General features: G+C 37.6%; 1 non-coding gene across 1 annotated transcript; it reads left to right on the forward strand.

Annotated features, from left to right (window-relative positions):
* The first annotated feature begins 1,376 nt into the window (after positions 1 to 1,376).
* Positions 1,377 to 1,447, forward strand: TRNAC-GCA (transfer RNA cysteine (anticodon GCA)). The gene has a single exon. It is a non-coding gene; the product is annotated as a tRNA-Cys (tRNA).
* The last annotated feature ends 17,810 nt before the right edge of the window (positions 1,448 to 19,257 follow it).

Genomic DNA, 19,257 nt, shown 5'->3' on the forward strand with positions numbered 1-19,257 from the left:
TGTCTATGGGATTTTCCAGGCAAGCATACTGGAGTGGATTGCCATTTCCTTCTCCAGTGATCTGCCCAACCCAGGGATCAAACTCAGATCTTCTGGATTACAGGTGGATTCTTTACTGATTGAGCCATTAGTTGATTCACAATATATTATGTATCAAGTATACAACATAGTATTTCAATATTTTTATGTATTATATTCCATCTAAAATTACTATAAATTATTGCCTTAATTTCCTGTGCTGTACACTGTATCCTTGTAGCTTATTTATTTTATACATAGTAGTTTGTACCTGTTAATCCCCTACCCCTATTTTGTTCCCACTGTTTCCTCTCCCCACTGTTAATTGCAATTTGTTCTGTCTATATGTTTGTTTCTGTTTTGTTATATTCCTTTGTTTGGTTTCTTACATTCCAAATATTAGTGATAACATATAGTATTTGTCTTTCTCTGTCTAACTTGTTTCACTAAGCATGATACCTTCTAGGTCCATCCATGTTGTTTCTTTTTTTTTTTTTTTTTGGAGGGTAAAATCTTGATGAGCAAAATAGCTCTAAGAACATAATATACTCTTTATTTAATTATCTGCTTAATGTTGTTTTAAGTGGCAGAATCTCATTTTTTAAAATTGGCCAGCAATATTCCATTGTACATTTTATACCAAAACTTCTTTGTCCATCCATCTGTTAATAGACACTTAAATATTGCTGGTGTGAACATTTGGGTACATGTGTCTTCACAGGTGGCACCAGTGGTAAAGAATCTGCCTGTCATGCAGGAGACACAGGAGATGCAGGTTTGATCCCTGGGTCAGGAAGATCCCCTGGAGGAGGAGATGGAAACCCACTCCAGTTTTCTTGCCTGGGAAATCCCATGGACAGAGGAACCTGGCGAGCTATAGTCTAGGGACTCAAAGAGTCAGTCACGACTGAGAGACTAAAACAACAACAACAAATTCTTTTAGATAGTCTCCTGTAGCTTTAAGATCATCTTTTCTTTTTGTTGCTATTCTCCTGCCCCTGCTGCTGCTAAGTCACTTCAGTCGTGTCCGATTCTGTGCGACTCCATAGACGGCAGCCCACCAGGCTCCCCCATCCCTGGGATTCTCCAGGCAAGAACACTGGAGTGGGTTGCCATCTCCTTCTCCAGTTAGTGTCACTACCTGTGACTAATTGTATGTATTATCAACAATCTTAGAAGAAAAAAACCTTAAATTTCCTCAAGAGTATATAGTTTATTGTATCTTGAGGTTTAAATTATATCCAAAAGAAATACATAGGGATTTTAGGATGAAGTTAAAGAAAATATAGTAGGATAAGTTGGCAATAAAATCAACTTCTCAAGTTAAATACATACTCCATATAGTGATATAATAGGCTTCCCAGGTGGCTCAGTGGTAAAGAATCTGCCTGCAATGCAGGTGACCCAGGTTCGATCCCTGGGTTGGGAAGATCCTCTGGAGAGGTTAACAGCAACTCACTTCTGTTCTTGCCTGGAGAATCCCAATGGACACAGGAGCCTGGCAGGCTACAGTCCACAGGGTTGCAAAGAGTCAGACACGACTGAGCAACTAAGCACAAAGCTTTCATTTTTTTAAATTGAAATAAAACTGATACACAATATTATGTTAGTAACAGGTATACTACATAGTGATCTGACATTTTCATACACTGTAAAATGATCACTGTGATAAATCTACTAAACATCATGTCCTCATATCAAGTTATTACAATATTATTGACCATACTTATTATGCTATATATTACATCCCTGAGCTTATTTATTTTTTAACTGGAGGTTTGTACCTCTCGGAGAAGGCAATGGCACCCCACTCCAGTACTCTTGCCTGGAAAATCCCATGGACGGAGGAGCCTGGTGAGCTGCAGTCCATGAGGTTGCTGAGGGTCCGACACGACTGAGCAACTTCACTTTCACTTTTCACTTTCATGCATTTATCTCTGTCTGACTTATTTTACTTAGTCTGATACCCTCTAGATCTGTTCATATTATCATAAATGCCACCTTTTTATTTTTTTCATGGATGAGTAACATTCTATTGTGAGTACATATATGTATATGTACACATATTAAATCTTCTTTATTCATCTATCAGTGGATACTTAGGTTCTTTCATATCTCAGTTATTGTGAATAATGCTACTGTGCACAATGGTTTCATATACCTTTTTGAATTAGTACTTTTGTTTTCTTTGGGTAAATAACCAGAAGTGAAATTTTTGAATCATGCTGTTTTCCATAATGGCTGCACCAATTTACAATACCACCAGCAGAGCATGAGGGTTTCCTATTCTTCTCATCCTTGCCAACAACTGTTATTTGTCATCTTTTTGATAATAGTCATTCTGACAAGTGTGAAGTGACATCTCATTGTGGTTTTGATTTGCATTTCCCCAATGATTAGTGATGATGAACTTCTTTTCATATGTTTGTTGACCCTCTATATAGCTCATTTAGAAAAATGTCTATTCAGGTCCTCTGTGTTTTTTTTTTTTTTTTTTTGCTGTGCCATGTGGCTTGTGTATCTTAGTTTTCTGACCAGGGATTAAACCTAGGCCACGGCAGTGAAAGCACCAAATACTAACCACTGGACTGCTAGGGAATTCTTTGTCCATTTTAGTCAAGTTTGTTTTTTGTTGTTGATTTGATTTATATTTGTATATATTTTGGATATTTACACCTCATCATATATATATTTGCAAATATCTTCTTCCATTTAGTAGGCTGTCTTTTTATTTTAATAATTTCCTTCACTATGAAAATGCTTTTTAATTTGATGTAATCTCATTTCTTACTTTTTGATTCTGTTTCCCTTTCCTGAGGAGGCAGATCCAAAAAAATATTGCTCACATTGATGTCAGAAAGTGTACTGTCTGTTCTCTCCTAAGAGTTTTATTATTTCAGGACTTACATCTATATCTTTAGTCCATTTTGAATTAATTTTTATGTATTACATAAGAAAAGAAATTTCTATTACATAAGAAAATTTTATGTAGTACATAATACTATGTATTACATAGTCCAATTTCATTCTTTTGCACATAGCTGTTCAGTTTTCCAAATACAATTTGTTGAAGATGCTGTATTCTCCCCATTGTACATTATTTCCTTCTTGTTACAGATAATTGGCCCTGTAAGCATGGGTTTATTTCTGGGCTCTCTCTTTTGTTCTGTTGATCTATGCGTCTGTTTTTGTACTATTGTCATATTATTGGATTACTATAGCTCTGTGGTATAGTTTGAAATTAGAGAGCTTGATACATCCAGCTTTGTTTTTCTTTCTCAAGATTACTTTGGCTACATGGGGTGTTCTGTGTTTCCATACAAATTTTAGAATTATTCTAGTTCTGTGAAGACTACTACCCTTGGCCTTTTGATAGAGGTTGAACTGAATCTGTAGATTGTCTTGAGTAGTATGGCCATTTTAACAATATTAATTCCTCTAATCCATGAGAACATTATAAATTTCCATTTGTTTGTGTTGTCTTCAAATTCTTTTGTCAATGTCTTATAGTTTTCAGAGTATAAAACTGTTACCTTGTTGGTTAAACCTGTTTCTAGGTATTTTAGTCCTTTTGATGGAATTGTAAATAAGATTATTTTCTTGATTCCTCTTTCTGATAGTTTGTAAATAGTTTTCAGGAATGCAACAGATTTCTGTGTATTAATTTTGGATGCTACAACTTTGCTGAATTCATTTATTAATTCTTATAGTTTTTAGTGGTATCTTTCTTGTTGTTCAGTTGCTCAGTTGTGTCTGACTCTTGTGACCCCATGGACTGCAACACGCCAGGCTTCCCTGTCCTTCACCATCTCCTGGAGTTTGCTCAGATGCATGTCCATTGAGTCAGTGATCCCATCCAACCATCTTATCCTCTGTGGTCCCCTTTTCCTCCTGCCTGATGATCTTTCCCAACATCAGGATCTTTTCAAATGAGTCAGCTCTTTGCATCCGGTGGCCAAATTATTGGAGCTTCAGCTTCAGCATCAGTCCTTCCAATGAATATTTAGTGTTGATTTCCTTTAGGATTGGCTGGTTTGATTTCCTTGCAGTCCAAGGGACTTTCAAGAGTGTTTTCCAACACCACAGCTCAAAAGTATCAATTCTTCAGTGTTCAGCCTTCTTTGTGTGCGACTCTCACATCCATACATGACTACTGAAAAAACCATAGCTTTGACTATATGGACCTTTGTTGGCAAAGTAATGTCTCTGCTTTTTAATATGCTGTCTAGGTTGGTCATATCTTTTCTTCCAAGGGACAAGTGTCTTTTAATTTTGTGGCTGCAGTCACCATCTGCGGTGATTCTGGGGCCCAAGAAAATAAAGTCTGTCACTGTTTCCACTTTCTATATGTAGTATCTTGTCACCTGCAAACAGTGGCAGTTTTATATCTTCCTTTCTAATTTGTACTTCTTTGACTTCATTTTCTTGTCTGTTGCTGTGGCTAGGATTTTCAGCACTTTGTTGAATAAAAGTGTGAGTGTATGTATCCTTGTCTTGTTCCTGATCTTAGAAATGCTTTCAGTTTTTCACCATCGAGTGTAGTGTTTGCTGTAGGTTTGTCCTTTATGATGCTGAGGTTTGTTACCTCTATAATTACTTTGTTAATACTTTATCATAAATGGATATTGAATTTTATCAAACGCTTTTCCTGGAGTTGTTTTTGTAGGCCTTTTTGTTCGTTTCTTCTTTTACTCTCTTCTTTTGTGATTTGATGACTATCTTTAGTGTTATGTTTGAATTCCTTTTTTTGTTTTATGTTTGTATCTATTGTAGATTTTTGGTTTGTGATTACCATGAGGTTCATGTATAACTATATATATGAAACTTTATAACTATAAAACTATATAACTAGGGGCATGGCTCAGTGGTTGTGGGGACTGTTCCAGCTTGCTGGTGGGTAGGTAAGCTCCTGGTACTGATAGGCTAGAGGGAAAATTCCAGAATTGTACTTGTCAGTGCTGAATTTATTGCCATAGAATGAGTTCCCCAAAATGGGTGCTGCCATTATCTCCATCCTCAAAGTGAGTCCCAATTGACTCCTGCTTCTCTGGGAGGTTCTCCAAAATCAGCAAGTTGTTCTGACCCAGGCTCTTTTTGAATTATGCCTCTGTGCTGGGACTCAAGGTGTGAAATTTTGTGTGTACACTTTATGAGCCAAGTCTGTTTCCTATATTTCTCTGGGTCTCTTGAATTTAAGCCCTGCTGGATTTCAAAGCCAAACATTTTTGGGGCTTATCTCCCTGGCGCTGGACTCCTAGGCTGGGGACCCCAATGTGGGTCTTGAACTCTCAGATCCTTGGGGAAGACCTCTAAGATTGTGATTTTCCTCCTATTTGTGTGTCACTGACCCAGGCTTGAGCGTCCTGCCTGTACTCTAAACGACATCTCTTCTTTTCCTATCTTCATCATTGTTGCTCCTTCTTTATATCTTTAGTTGTGGTAAATCTTTTCTGCTGGTCTTCAGTTCATTCTCATAGAAGTTGCTCTGTAATTAGTTATAATTTTGGTGTGATTGTGGGAGGAAATTTCAGGGTCTTTCTACTTTGCCATCTTAGCCACATCTGATTCTTTCTTATATTTCTATCTCTTGGCTATAAGTTCCCATTTATGAATACAAATTGTTCACATTTCTACCCCCACCCCCGCCCCCGCCATATCCTTTCATGTGTTAATCATATCTATTTTAATTCTCTGTCTGATAGTTTCAACATCCAGGTCATCTCTGAATCTGATTCTGTTGATTGCTTATTTGTTTGTTAGTCTTTTAATTGATTGAATGTTAGACATCCTGTAGAACAAAAGACACTAAAGTGAATAATATTTATATGTGGGAATGAGCTTGCCTCTTCTCAGGAAGTATGTGTGAAGACTGAGTCAAACTGGTCAGGAGTTGAACTGAAATTTGGTTTTATTGTTGCTATGATTACCTTCAGTTCAACATAGGCTTCAAACTTCCCTCAAAATACTTTTTACTTAGAGACTGGAGTTGAGCCTTTGGGGTGAGATCTTCTTAGCATTCCTGCCACTTCTTCAAACTCTGCCCTGTATATATTAAAGATTTTAATCAGGAGAAAGCATCCTTCCCTTCACCCAGTGCAGTGTTTCTCAACTTTTTTTTGTAATATCATCTACTAAGGAGTGTTTTAAGATACTTTTTTCCTGACTTCTTATGAAATTTTAATACCAGAAATATACTGTGTGTCTTTATATACTGTGGCCCTTTGGAAGGCCATAATGAATTAATATTTTAGATTTTATTTTATTTTTTGCCTACAAATAATGTAGTGTTCCCCACTTTGGGGAAGATATTTATCCTGTGGAGAATGTATGCCCCAGTGGTATGTGACATCTACTACCATTAGTTTAAGATCCTGGGTTCAGGACTATTTTCCTGTTTCTTCCCCCAACATAGAAGCTTTTTCTTCTATTCTTCCCCAAGCAGCAATGAGCCTTTCTCTATGCCCTAAAGGCAATAGGTTTGTTTCCCTCTACCCTGGAGGATTATGTCTTTTGAAAGAAGAGTTGAGGCAGAGGGTTAGTTGTCTTTTTCCCCCTTGTCCTTATCTCTGGGTAATCCCCAACTGTATGTCTGTGTTACTGAGGGAGGTTCTATCTGCTTTCTTGCACAACTCCCATGCCATGGAGTTTTAAAGAAAGGTCTTAATAGTGAGTATAAATTCCTCTTGTTTCTGTGGGTACTAGAGATTCTTTGCTCTGCACTAGCTCATGCCTGGGCTTAAGAATTTGTTAAAATTTTATCTGACTTTTTCTTACCTGTTTTGTATGGTTACTCCCATCTTTCTCCAAAGGTGAGAAAGTCTGTGTGTATCTTCTCTTAGATACTTGATTGATATATGATTTCAGCTCTTTGATGAGCTCAAACAAAGCTGAATTTTTAGCTTATCTAGATTTTTCTTATTGTTAGCCTTGAAGTAATACTATTTTCAGCTTTTTATGTTCTTGGAAGAATTGGAATTTGGTGTACACCTTTAGAGTCTTTTATGATACAAACTCAAAACTGAAGTTTTTATGTGGGAAAGCCTTTAGTTCATAACCTCCACTTTGACTTTCCCTTTATTCAGTAGTTGTTTAGCAAGATAAACATTATTTCTAAGCAGATATTATTTGCAGGGGAAGGGAGGTGGAGTGTGAGAAGCATTTTCTTATCTTTTGTTAAATTTTAATATTAAAATTTATGTTTTTTTAGAGCTTGTTGAATTGTTCTCTGTGAGTTTAGAAGTAAAATTTAAGACCTCTGTTGGTGATTCACCTGTCTAGTTCTTATGTTTGCATTTTGCAAACATGTTCTATAAAGATTCATCTACCTCATTTTCACAGCAAATATTTATCAAGCACTTGTGCTATGCCAGGTATTGTCCCAGGTACTGGGCTTCTAAGAGATGATTCTTGACATTCTAGAATTGTGACTCAATATGGAAGGTAGTAAGAAACATAATTAAAATACAGAATGTAATCATATTAGGGAAACATTGGGAACAGTTCCTGGGAAAATCTTAGAAACAATTGCTGTTTGGGTTTAGGTATAACTTTCCAGAAAGACTTTGTGAGCAAAAGTCTGAAGGATGAGAAAAGTTTAGTCAGGTGAAAGGTGGGGATGTATAAGGAGAAGAGTATTTTGAGTTGGAGAGAATGGTATGCATAAAATCCTAGAAACAATACAATGAGTTTAGGAGATTGAAGACAACTCAGTATTGCTGGAATATAAGTAGTGAGAGATAACTAAGGAAAGATCAGTGACAGATAATGATGATGGGCTTTATATAGCATAACTTATTTGGTTATTTGTTAATTATGTTTGCATGTATTAATAGTCACTATTGGAATTGATTGGGAATCCAATAGTCACTATTGGGTTGGGACAAGGGTAAAGATATCAATAATCGGTTGCAATAATCCAGTTAAGAGATGGTAGTGATTTGAATGAAAATGGTAGAGTGGAAATGGAGAGCACTAGATGAATTTGGAAGGTAGTTTGAGGTTTATTGGGGCTTCCCTGGTGGCTCAGAGGTTAAAACGTCTGTCTACAATGCGGGAGACCTAGGTTCGATCCCTGGGTCGGGAAGATCCCCTGGAGAAGGAAATGGCAATCCACTCCAGTATTCTTGCCCAGAGAATCGCATGGACAGAGGAGCCTGGTGGGCTACAGTCCACGGGGTTTCAAAGAGTTGGACACAAATGAGTGACTTCACTTCACTTCACTTGAGGTTTATAGTAACTGTATCTGGGTGGTGAAAGAGAACAAAGTAATAAAGATGATATCCCAGCTTCTGGATTAGAAAACTGTGATAAGGGTAATGTAAGTTAATAAGATTGGAGTAAGCAGGAGCTGCAGCAAGTTTTTGAGGAGATGATGTCCTTTGGTTCACTCCAAGGGTGAAGTGCCAATGGCTCAGTGAAGTGTAATATCCTGTAGACAGCTGGTTTATGAGTTTGAGCTCAAGAACAAGATTTTGATGAGATATATAGATATGGGAAGGATAAGTACAAGATAGTGATTGAAGCCATGGAAGGGAGTATTGGACAGGTATCTGAGGAAATATTGACATCCAAGAGAGCTGTAGAGGCTGAGGAGTCAGTGAACAGGTGGATACTGCCAAATGGTAGAGGAGCAACAGGGAATAAAAGTCACCTGGACCAGGGAAGATAATATCTTAAGAAAAAGAGTACCCAACATTGTTGAATGCTGCAGCAAGACCAAGTTAAATAGAGGCTGAGAAATGTATTGACACTTTGCATTGGAAAATGAGACATTGGTCTTGAAAAGAGTTATTTTGTTTCTTTATTTTTTGGTGTAAAAAGCTTTATTGTTTCTATTTGGCCCAAGGTTTGAGAGAGGGTTCCAGAGTGGATAAACACCTACCTAGTGGCTGCAGAGAGGGGCTTCAGGCAGAAGCCCCTGACATTAGGGGGCTCCTCAAAGACCACTGAGCTCCAGAGGCTCCTAGTCATGCTTGAAGGTGAGCCTTTCAAAGATATTCACCCAGCGCAGCCTGGGGACCAGCCAGCCTGCAGAGGCTGGTCAGGTGGCCACCTATCTTCTTGAATTTCATCTGCTCCTGGAAGTGGCTTTCCCTAAAGTCAGAGAGATGGGGTTTGCGTGGGTGGACCCCAGGCCATGCAGATCTTAAGGGCCTGGTGGAGGTTCTTCTCCATGAGAATGGTGGCTTCCACACCATCCTAGATTTTATCCCACTCATTTTGAGATGGCTTCTGCATGTCCTGGAAGAGAGCGCAGCTATTGTGCTGGTTTTGCATTTTCAAGAGACTCTTGGTGCCTTGTGCTTCTCTTAGGTCAGTTCATCCAATTCACTGAAAAAGTGGCCCACATCCTTCTGGTCAAAACAGAAGCCCAGAGAGAGGTGGGTGTCAGAGGCCCACAGATGCATGTTGACCAGGCAGTTGACAGTGGCCTTCATGGTTGTGGAATGATTCTGACAAATCTGGGAGCTCATGGTTGATCAGTAATCAGGAGTTAAGCTCAAAAACTGATGTTGGCTGGTCCAGGTGATCGAGTACAGCTGAATGGCTGATTATGAAGGTTGTGACTGGACTAAAGGTTTGGAGGCTGGAGCAAGGGGTTTCCCTGTGTCTGTTCTGTCCAAACACTGTTGAAGCAAGAGACCTGCGGGATTGACTGTGGAGTGTACTGTGAGATTAGTAATTTTAATAGAGTAGTTGGAGCACCAACTTGCGGTATCATGGGCAGCAGATGGTAAGGAAGTAGAAACAATGTTCTGAGAAGTTTGGCTATGGCAGAAAGGAAGAGAGTAATTAATCATAATGGTTTAATGTATGGGAACTAAAATCACATTATTAATACCTTTGTTTGAATGTGTGCTCTGTCAGTTACTAGTTTTATGAAGTTGGGCAAACCACTCTGTCTCTCTAAGACTGAATTTTCTTCAACTCTAAAGCAGAGGTACTATATAATTATTGAAAAGGGTGGCTTGAGAATGACATGAAACATATCTTCAGTTATTACAAATATACAAATACACTTAGAATGAAGTAGGATATTTAAAATTCAACTTATTTATTTCATTAAACATTTATATAGTCTTGCTATGTGCCAGGAACTGTTTTAAGTAATTAACAATATTCCTCAAATATCAGCTATTTTATTTTGGAAGAAGGCAATGTTAGTTTGGGTCCTCTGAGAAGAAAATGCCAAAATAAGATTAGAAATATAAGATATTTATTGGGGGAAATATCTGTGAAGAAAAAAATGAGGAAGGGGCTAAGGAAGATGGGGAGAGTCTTCAGATTAACAGGCTAATCAAACCACTGCACAGGAAAGAGCAAAGGAAGGAGAGTTGGGTAGGAAGAGTCTTAGAATGTAGCACAGTTCCTACAGAGTTTTGGTAAGGCTGATGTAGAATTCTCAAGCCAAAGTTGCATGCCAACACTGGGCCACATCTCACAAGAATGGGCTTGTGTCCCCGCATCGGCACCCCTGGTATGCTCACTCATTGCTAGAAGCGGTTCTTAGGAAGTGTGGCCTAGGCTTAAACATGGGATGGATTCAGAGCCCAGTAGGTGGGGACATTGGTCAGCTAAACTTTTTCACAGAAGGAGATCAAGTGGCACATTTTTATGACTATCAAAAAGGCTGAGGATTATTTTTAAGGGCATACATTTAAATAGTATTAATGTGCATGACTATGTAATTTTCCCCCCAGCAGATTTCAGCTGGCTGCATCTAAATGTGCAGGTATATATTAATAGTTGGAATAACTGGAGTTTCTTCAGGAAGTAAATTGACCAAAGGGTGAGGTGGAGGTATTAGTAAGATAATTATTTAGTTGCTAAGTCTTTTCTGACTCTTTTGTGACCCTATGAACTGTAGCCTGCCAGGCTCCTCTGTCCATGGGATTTCTCAGGTAAGAATACTGAAGTGGGTTGCTACTTACTTCTCCAGGGGATCTTCCTGACCCAGGGATCGAACCTGTGTCTCCTCTTTGGCGGGCAGATTCTTTACCACTGAGCCACCTGGGAAGCCCTAGTAAGATAATAGGGAATTAAATCTAAAGTGGATAGGAAAGAGGATGAGGAAAGTAGGTGGTTGACAGGGAGAAAGTATGTGGCATAATCTCCTTGTGTCTGGGGTAGTGTCTGTACAATCTATATTTTTCTTCAATATTCCTTAGTATTCAATTCTACCTCCATTATTGGCTTATTGATTACTTTTGTTTTTATTATTTTATTGGTTACCCTGGTTGGCTCCTGGGAACTAAGCACTAAGCTTTTTAAAATATTTTGTCTGATAAGAATGTATTTTCTTATTCCCAAGTCCTGGGACTGTGCTGTACCTGTTTGATCAAATAGTGTGTATTAACACACTAACATGCTGCATCTGAAGTGGATGAGAGTTAGGGATTTTTTTAGTTTTAGAAGCCTAGTTTTAGTTTAGAAGCCACATGGGGAAGGGAAGAGAATACCAATCATGCCCTGTGTGACTCTGTTTGCTCAACAAAAAATTTCTGAGTACTTACTATATGCTAGACGTTCAAGATCTTTCACTATTTTCTTGGTTTTGACTTAGCAGTTAGAATCAAACTTGGTATGTTATGACTATACTCCATATGAATTTTCTGCCTCTATATACAGTATCACCCCATTCCTTTTAACATTCTAATTATACTGCTTATCCTAGTCCTTTAAGCTGATACTGAATTCAAATTGCTCCATTTGAAAGTATTTTGTGCTAGTAATTGTCTGGTGTGTTTAAGACTCAAATCATGAGTCATGACCCATTAGTAACTTTTGAAAACAATTTAATGGATCTTGAACAACATTTTAAAAGGGAAAAGCATGGTAGTTTAAATATTAGCTTATTGGAATTAAATAGAATTCTGAGTATTTTACTGTTTTTCACCAAATGAAAGGCAATTTCACAGTGCAACCTGATAGTTTATATTAGAGACTATCACACTTGGTCAGGTTTAATGTTGTTTTCTAAAACTTTTGTTTCACTCTGGCATTAAAAATCAATCAGAAAACTCCGGTTCATGGTCAAAACAGTTTGAAAATCAGTGTACTAGACCATTCACGTTGTCTTGCTGAATCATGCCTCTGTGATCTAGGATGCATGCCTGTGTGTTGGGTAACAAACCTAGGGCCATAGTCTAAGGCTGTATGATAATTTGGACTTCGACTTCATTAGTTTTATGCTTTACTTTCATTCAGCTTGTGATTTTATTACACATCCTATTGTCTTTTCTTTTATTGTTTTTTAAAAATATTTATTTTTAATTGATTGATAATTGGTTTACAATATTGGTTTGATTTCTGTCATACATCAACATAAATTAACTATAGGTGAACTTATGTCCCTTATGCCCCTTCCCTCCCACCTCCCTCCCATTCCCCCTCACCCCAGGTTATTACACAGCCCCTGTTTGAGTTCCCTGAGTCATACAGCAAATTCCCATTGACTATCTATTTACATATGTTAGTGTATATGCATCCATGCTACTCTCTCCATTTATCTCACCCTCTTCCTCTTGTCCATAAGTCTGTTCTCCATGTCTGTGTCTCCAGTGCTGCTCTGCACATAGATTTGTCAGTACCATCCTTCTAGATTCCATATATGTATATTAATATATGATATTTGTTTTTCTCTTTTTGACTTACTTCACTCTGTATAATAGGCTCTAGGTTCATTCACCTCATTTTTCCAAAGTTTTCTTCCTCTCATTTTTTTTTTTCTCTTTCTTCTACTTATCCTCTCTCTGCACCTTCTTTTTCTGTCTTTTGTGGCTCTGCTGGTAGACTTGGTTTTAATTAAATAAAATCATTACCACCTGCTAGGGGAAAATCATTACTTTTTCCTGGTTAGTGAAATTGATAAATATAAGATCACTTCAGTTGTTTCATTTTTAATCGCTCTCATTTGTTTTTGTTGCTTCTTATACCTGGGGCCTTTTGGAAATATTTCTGAGTTCATGGTTTGTGTAAATGATTAAGGGTCCTTGAGAAAAGTGGCATGCTGATATATCAGATGTCTGTTTATGTTTTAGTTTTTACTTTGGGAAGGGTAAGATGTGTTTTCACTGACAGATGAGGAAACTGAGGTGCAAAGAAATGACATGAATCTGCTTCACCTTTTGCATACTGGGAAACATGGAAGAAAGCTGAGTGCTCAAGAATTGATGCTTTTGAACTGTGGTGTTGGAGAAGACTCTTGAGAGTCCCTTGGACTGCAAGGAGATCCAACCAGTCCATTCTAAAGGAGATCAGTCCTGGGTGTTCTTTGGAAGGAATAATGCTAAAGCTGAAGCTCCAGTACTTTGACCACCTCATGCGAAGAGTTGACTCATTGGAAAGGACTCTGATGCTGGGAGGGATTGGGGGCAGGAGGAGAAGGGGATGACAGAGGATGAGATGGCTGGATGGCATCATTGACTCGATGGACGTTGAGTCTCAGTGAACTCCGGGAGTTGGTGATGCACAGGAAGGCCTAGCGTGCTGCGGTTCATGGGGTCGCAAAGGGTTGGACACGACTGAACGACTGAACTGAACTGAAACGTGGCAGTCTTTTGTATCAAACAGATCCTCCAGTACTAATCATAGTGAATAGTATTAAGTTGAGAATGCATTTGACTATTCCTGAAAAGATGTAAAGACTGTCTCTGTGGACACAGATACCATGATTCTATCTAACTCTTCTTGTCTTGATTTTATACCCACATATCCTCTTCACTTCAAAAAGATATTCTCAAAGTGAGCTGAATAGCAATTCAGTTGAGGGTTTTATTTATTTGTTTATTTATTGGCCAGGAAAAGTTTTCTCCGTTTGCCAGGGCTGTGCATATCTTCCTTGTGAGCACTTTACACTGTGAAACAGAATGCTCAAATAGATGATTTTAGAAAGCTACTTGCTGCAAACTATGTGCTTTACATCTGTTTAACAGCCTGACATGAACTGCTGTCACTGGGCATTAGGGTAGCTGCAATATTGCCTGTCATTAATAGTTTCTGCTACTCTGCCATCGTAATTGCTGACCTTAGCTTAGTCCTCTGCTGTGAATTAGAAGTTCTTTTAAGAGGGAATATTAATGAAACAAAGTTAAATTCCTCAGCAATTTGCAACTGGAATTGAAGATAGCCTCCATTTCATTTATAAAAGAGAATGACTTTGAATCTACAAACATTGCTATTGTGACTTCAAAATGCATGAAAATAATTATATTTAGAAGCATTTCTTTTTGAGGAGGTGGAAAAGGGTATTTTTCTCACTTTATAAAATTCTTAGAAGAATTTAAAACACTTTTTCTGAAGAACTAATATAAATAAAGGGGCTTTTATACCTGCCAATGCAGGAGTCTTAAGAGATGCGGGTTCGATCCCTGGGTCTGTAAGATGCCCTGGAGGAGGGCATGGCAACCCACTCCAGTATTCTTACCTGGAGAATCCCCATGGACAGAGGAGCCTGGCGGGCTACAGTCCATGGGGTCGCAAAGAGTCAGACATGACTGAGCAATGATGCACAGAACAGCATATATATATATATATATATATATATTTCATCAGCTGAAGAATTACTTAATGAAAGGTATAAGAAGGAGAAATGCCTTCTTTTCATCACCATGTACTTTGCTAATTTTAAATAAAAAACTGGCCCAGGACATTATTTCTTCAGAAATGCACACTGAAGCATACAGCATATCCTATCCTGTCTTTAAATGTGGATTTGTCATGTTTTACTCATCTTCCGAGACATAGCATATGTATACATTGAGTCTTTATATTTTTATAGTGGAAATGAAATGAAAGTTGAGTGATATGGTTATGTACTGAGTCCTGCATCAGGCTAATCATGGAAATGACTATCAGACTGATAGAAATGTGACTGATTTTGGGAACTTGATAGTTGTGATGAGTTAAAAAATGCTTTATTATTGGGACATATATAATTTTAGAAATTAAAAAGAAACTGTTTTATTTTAAATCTCTCATAATCCTCTCATATGGGATACCTGACACCGAGGAATCCATGATCATAGAATCTAGAAACTGAAGATTATCTCCACTGTAATATTCTAATCACTTCATTTTTTTTTAAATGAAGACTTTATCTTGAAATTGTAGCTAATTTCTAGTAACTTATTTCAGTGAAAATAATTTCTTTAATGTATTGCTTCAAATAAATGTTTTGCTTTTGAGATTGCTTCCTTTAGGTTAAATTTCTTTGCTTCTATTTTTCCTAAGTTTGGGGGCCATTACTGGTTCATCTATCTTCCTGTTATGGATATTCAGTAGAATAGCAAAAGTTACTAGCAGGAGGAGTTATGCAGTTCATCTGGCATTTGAGTTTTATTTAATACATCAACATGATTCTATTAATTGTGAATGTTGCTATGGAACTGAATATTCACAGGGCCTTCAGAAACAGCATTAGGGCTCACTCTATATATATTTTGGGTGTTTCCTGATGGCTCAGAGGGTAAAGAATCTGCCTGCAGTGCAGGAGACATAAGAGACATGGGTTCGTTCCCCAGGTTAGGAAGATCCCCTGGAGAAGGGAATGGCAACTCACTCCAGTATTCTTGCATGATAACCCAGAGGAGCCTCGTGGGCTACAGTCGAAAAGGTTGCAAAGGGTCAGACACGACTAAGCAACTAAGCACACAGACGTATATATAGTTGATTGATGTTACTAGTCCTGTTCAGGGCTTCCCTGGTGACTCAGATGTTAAGAATCCGTCTGCAATTCGGGATACCTGGGTTCGATTCCTGGGTTGGGAAGATCCCCTGGAGGAGGGCATGGTAACCCACTCCAGTATTCTTGCCTGGAGAATCCCCATGGACAGAGGAGCCTGGCGGGCTACAGTCCATGGAGTTGCAACGAGTCAGACATGACTGAGCAACTAAGCACAGCATAGCAAAGTCCAGTTCAAATGATGGAAAGATGTTAGGATTGAATTTTTAGGTGTGCTTATAGGCACCTGGAGAAGGCAATGGCACCCTACTCCAGTACTCTTGCCTGGAAATCCCATGGACAGAGGAGCCTGGTAGGCTGCAGTCCATGGGGTCGCTAAGAGTCGGACACCACTGAGCGACTTCACTTTCACTTTTCATTTTCATGCATTGGAGAGGGAAATGGCAACCCACTTCAGTGTTCTTGCCTGGAGAATCCCAGGGATGGGGGAGCCTGGTGGGCTGCTGTCTATGGGGTCTCACAGAGTTGGGCACGACTGAAGCGACTTAGCAGCAGCAGCATAGGCACCTTGTACACCTAGTCCAGATGTTGGCCCAATGAGTTATAGTCTTAAGACATTATAATAAGCCTGGATCTGGCCAGAGGATCCAAATGCTACCCTTCTCTGTATCGTTTACTTTCTATTTTTCAAAGTGGAAAATTTATTTGCAAGTTGAATAAAATTTTACTTCATGGCTACAGGATAGAACAATAGGCCTGAATGAAAGATAGTCACAGGGGGTGGCGGCGCTGGCAGATAGAGGACTCTGCTATCCCTTCTCTGTGAAGGGAATTTGACTAGAAGATTTTATTTGACTATCTGTCATCACCCACTCTCTCAGAAGTCTACTGAAATAATGTTTCAAAAATAGGCATCTATGTCAAGACCTAATCAACCTGATATCTCTGTTACTTGTCTGGCAAGAAAACTCTAATTCCCACCCAATACCAGTTCAAAGTATTGCCTTTTCAGGAAAAAAAAAAAAAAACAGTAAAAAGTAATATTACAAAATAAAAAAAATGAAAACACATGTCAAGCCATGTAATTATCAGGCAGTTCATATAATTTGGTAATTATCCAGCAAACATAGAACTATTTTTCCTCCCCTCAATCTGACAACTATAAGGAGAGCCAAGGAGAAAATAAAAGAAACTTCAGCAAGGTTATTTAAAGCCTGACCTCCCTGTCTGGACTCTGTGCAGTTCCTTAAAAATTGCATTATCATTTGGACTTCTTTTTAGAGTAGACAGTTGGGGTAGCTGTAGTTTAGTTTGAGGGTGATAAAAAATTTGATATTTAGACTCTTGTTAAGATGGTAGTAAAGTTAGGCAGTTTCAGTAAAACCTAAAAGGAAAAAGGACATTTCATTTTAGTTTCAAAGTATAAGTATTTTTGATATAATCTTTGCTCTGGAAAAAATGTACATTAAGTGCTAACAAGATTATTTTGAGCATGAAAAATTTGGAATAGTCAGACAGAAACCAGGCCAAAGTTTGTTTTTTTTGACTATCTGTGAAAATTGGAATAAACAAGAAAATTAATGATATAAATAAAAGCTTATGCAAGTCATTAATAAACAGTAAAATGATGAGATTGTTTCCAAATATTGTGGCATATATTAATGTATAATTAATCAGTGGGATTAGAAATCATTTTCAGTTTTTTGTTAGAACAATCCTGATGTAGTAAAATTTGTATTCATACTGGAGATTAGTAAGCTTTCAATCACTTAGCATAAAATAGAAAATAAACCACTTACTTTTATTGTTCTTACCCTCATTGTAGTAGACATGTGATTACTCTTGAGATATTTTATATATTTTAAATGAACTAATAACTTCTTGTCATATTGTGTTGGTAGCAGAGAGATAGGATATATAATATATATATATAACAATATCTTGGACATAAGTAAATGAGAAGTAAAGTGACCTAAAGGTATCAAAATGCACCTCAGCTACCAACATATAATCTTTATGGTGAATAACTATTCTGAGTTAAGGCACAAACGACCTCTGATAATTCCAAGTGCGTTAAACTACTCTTAGGTGCTGGCCTTAGCTGGGATGAATGTATCAATACTGGTATATTTTTCATTTAAGTTGTCATCTAAGGGGGAGAAGTCATCAGATAATATGGGCACTAAATCTCTGGGCAGGTAGAAGAGAACAGGTGAAGGTAAGGTTGACCAAGAGTGGATATCACAGGTAAAGTTTGCTTACTTTGCATTTTGGCTGAGCGTGTGTGTATTGATTATGTGGGTGAAGTGGTGGAAGGTAGGATAAATTATGTGTTTTTATTTAATACCTTTCAAATTTACACTTTGTTAGATAGTTGCCATGGTGAATATCTTTCCTTTAAGTGACTGCTTAATACAAGTTATGGAGCAATTCCTGAAATTATGATAAAGATGCAAAACATCCCCTGCCTTTGGCAGAACTGTGGTTCAAGGGCAAACCACCATCAGATGTAAACAAAATTGTGCTGTTTGATTCATATTCTCTCAAAGACCTACTGCTTGATTTAGCTTAACCTCTTCTTTCTGTTTGTAACCTATTGAAGAAGCGGGATAATTTAGAACCAGCTGATAAACAAAGGCATTGTTTGAGAATGAATTCTGTTATCTAAGAAAACTTTTGCTCATAAATTATTTAATGAAAACATTGACTTAAATCATAACAAGTAAAGTAAAGAATTGAGGAAATTATCTGCAATAATTTATACCTAGGGAAAATTTCATCTAAACTTTGAAATAATAAAGAAAAAATTTTTTGGAGTTTTGTTTTGCTTAAATTATCTGTATAATTGCCTTTTCTAGTATGTATTAATCTGGAAACCACTCATTCATCCATCTTCTATTCTATAAATATTTATTGAACATCTACTTAGGCTAAGAACGGGGCATGTGACGTGAGATGAACAATACCATCCCTCCAAAAACTTACTGTTTTGTGGAATTCTTAGACTTTTAGTAGCTAGTTTTTATTACTTTGTAAAATATAAGTATAAAACTAGTAAATCTAAGCAGACTTAAGGCCTACCCTTGAGATATTTGCCATCAAAAATAAAACCAGGTCAATGGGTAAATCGTCTGAAAAGCAACTTAAAATAGTCACTTAGTCTCTTGAAGCATGCCAACGTGAGATTGCATTAATAAAGCCCAGATAAATTTTCCACTCCTCCCCATTTCTCGACAAGTGACTCTTTCCTAAATCTCTGAGCTTCTTTGCTACAAATGCCATAAAACTTTTCAACTCTATTTCTCCCTTCCATATCTCCATAATCTCTTCTTTAGTAACATTGCCTTTTCAGACCCTTGTTCCTGCCCTCACTCACTTCTCTGACTTGATATAAGAAAGATCACATCACAGAGATAGAACACACACCTCTTTTTTTCTGTTACATAAAACTTATGAAAGAGTATTTGAGCTCGAATTTTAGGATATCCAAAGTCTCAGAAAAGATATTCACAAGTCTAAAACATCAATTTATTGTTTTAGTCACTTAATATTAATTT

This window comes from Bubalus kerabau, chromosome 10 (genome assembly GCF_029407905.1).
Source record: "Bubalus kerabau isolate K-KA32 ecotype Philippines breed swamp buffalo chromosome 10, PCC_UOA_SB_1v2, whole genome shotgun sequence".
In the NCBI taxonomy this organism is placed as follows: Eukaryota; Metazoa; Chordata; class Mammalia; order Artiodactyla; family Bovidae; genus Bubalus; species Bubalus kerabau.